We start from the raw sequence: 2,500 nt of genomic DNA on the forward strand, positions 1-2,500 counted from the left end.
CTGTAATTCCTTACATTTACAGCTGATATTCAACCAATCAAAATTAAAACACTATGATACAGAATGCAACAGAGAGAATTCACCCAAAGTTAAGGAATTGACCAAAATTCGTGTCATGCAAAATTTTTTTTTATGTAGTACTATAGTTTTGAAAAACAGCAAATATACTATTTACAAATATACTATGCATGCATATATATATATATAAGGATTTTTCTTGTTTTTTTTGGCATTTATAATGATGCCAATTTTGCCGAAATTGTGTGGATGAAATATTTCGGCTTTTTGGAACGACCAGTAAAATAATTATGTACTGTTACAAAATGACAGTGATCTTAATTCATGATTCCTAATTCCTACTCAATAAAACGTCACAAACACCTTCCAGACACCAGCCTGTCGGTCAGTACAATGGATATGGTAATGAGAGCCAGTGATTTGCATATAATTCGGCCAAGAAATTCTCAGATACGCAAAGAGAAACAAGCCCAAGAATCACCCTGACTTATTAGTGTGAACTCTCGAGTCTTGTAAATTTCCTTTTAATTATATTGCTCAAGAGATTTTCTTGGATATATATATATATATATATATATATATATATATATATAATATATATATATATATATATATAATATATATGTATATGTATGTATATGTATATTATATATATATATATATATATAATATATATATATATATATATATATATATATATATATATATATATATATATATAATATATATATATATATATATATATATATATATATATATTATAATATTTATATATATATATATTATATATATATATATATATATATATATATATATATATATATATATATATATATATATGTATATATGTATGTATATATTATATGTATAATGTATATGTATATGTATATGTGTGCATATATAAATAAATAAATAAATATATATATATATATATATATATATATATATATATATATATATATATATATATGTATATGTATATGTATATGTATATGTATATGTATATGTATATATATATGTATATATATATATATATATATATATATATATATATATATATATATATATATACTTTATATACGGGTATCTTGGAATATGGAAAATTATTACAGGTGTAAAGAATCACTATACTAAGTTATATCATCATTTTAAGCCTTAACGACATGCATTAGGGGATTTTTTGCTTCACTCTTGTTTTTCCCAAACATTCTACCCGCCAGATTCCTCGCCCTCTGCTGTTATCCATACACTCTAACTTAAACATTTTAAATTATGTAAGGTAGCATAATGACTTCTTACCCATAACATTAATCGAATTCAAGACATTGCGTGCGTTTACTCATAATGATTACTCAGAATATCAGAATATGAAGTAAAGGGAGAAGAGAGTCCTTAGAGTGAGGAGGGGAAGAAAAGCTGAGGGACTATGTTTGTAAAAGGAAATAAGGAGGTAAAATAGGGGGCGAAACCCCCTGCTTGGTGGTTTTGGTGTGGGGGGTGGCTGCGGGTTGGCGGGTCCGGCACTTCAGCTTCGGTGTTGTCAGCAGAGTTAGTTAAATATTTATGTACATATGTATGTACATAAAGAAATAAATATCTAAATTCTAGCTAATATCTATTTGATTTTTTTTTTTTTTTTTTTTGCCGTTCCAGTAGGTCGCTCTTTTCTTTTGTTTGTTTTGTTATTTGGCTTTGGCTCGAAAAAATAGTAGCTAATGCGATGATTAATTGCAGATCAATTATGAAAAGATACCCTCGCTCATCAAAACTAACATGGAAATTAGAAATAGTAAAAATAAAATGTAGTGACAAATGCTTCATGTGGTAGCAACAACTCACTTATATATTGGACAAGACTGAGGACTCCAGAACCCTATACTTTAAGGCAAAAAGGGGTATCAATACAGCTTGAATCACAACAATGTCCGATTGTTGAAATTGCTGTTGCTGCTGTAGTATGTGATATAGTAAAGCAGAATATAATCCCTTAGAAGTATAGATAACACCCTATGCCACGACAATCCTAAAAGATGACCTTAATGATAATGGTAATAATCATGGTAATACCGATGCCTATAATTACGATGACAGTTAGAGTGATTAATGATTATGATATGGATAAGGATGATAAATCTAATAATCTTCAAGACTGCCAGGAGAGAACAGAAGAGAGAAGAAGAAAAAGAAAATGGAGAAGAAACCACAGTCGTGACAAAGCAGCCGACTTCATTACGAATGCCATGGACAGAGGATAAATGATGATGGTTATGTAGATCAGAAAAATAGATTAATGAATGTGACAGGAAAGAGAGAATGGGTAATGAATTGATAAACATTAAAGGATAACATTGGAAGAAAATTTAAGCAAAGGAGACAGATAATTGAAAAAATATGTCTGTATGGGGTGCGTGTATACGTAAATATTTACAAGGAAATGTGTCATAAGATTAATAAACAAATATTTAACTGTTGGTATATATGT

The 2,500-nt window shown here is 28.0% G+C and overlaps 1 protein-coding gene across 5 annotated transcripts in view; it reads left to right on the plus strand.

Annotated features, from left to right (window-relative positions):
• LOC122255536 (uncharacterized) overlaps positions 1-324 on the plus strand; it is a 2,690-nt gene extending 2,366 nt beyond the window's left edge. For all 5 annotated transcript variants that reach the window (XR_006223469.2, XR_006223468.2, XR_015191231.1 and 2 more), the window contains exon 3: positions 1-324. This exon is cut by the window's left edge and continues 326 nt beyond it. The gene's annotated coding sequence lies outside the window, so the exon portion shown is untranslated.
• The last annotated feature ends 2,176 nt before the right edge of the window (positions 325-2,500 follow it).

This window comes from Penaeus japonicus, unplaced genomic scaffold (assembly GCF_977035675.1).
Source record: "Penaeus japonicus unplaced genomic scaffold, GWHDUDI00000001_assembly GWHDUDI00000008, whole genome shotgun sequence".
In the NCBI taxonomy this organism is placed as follows: Eukaryota; Metazoa; Arthropoda; class Malacostraca; order Decapoda; family Penaeidae; genus Penaeus; species Penaeus japonicus.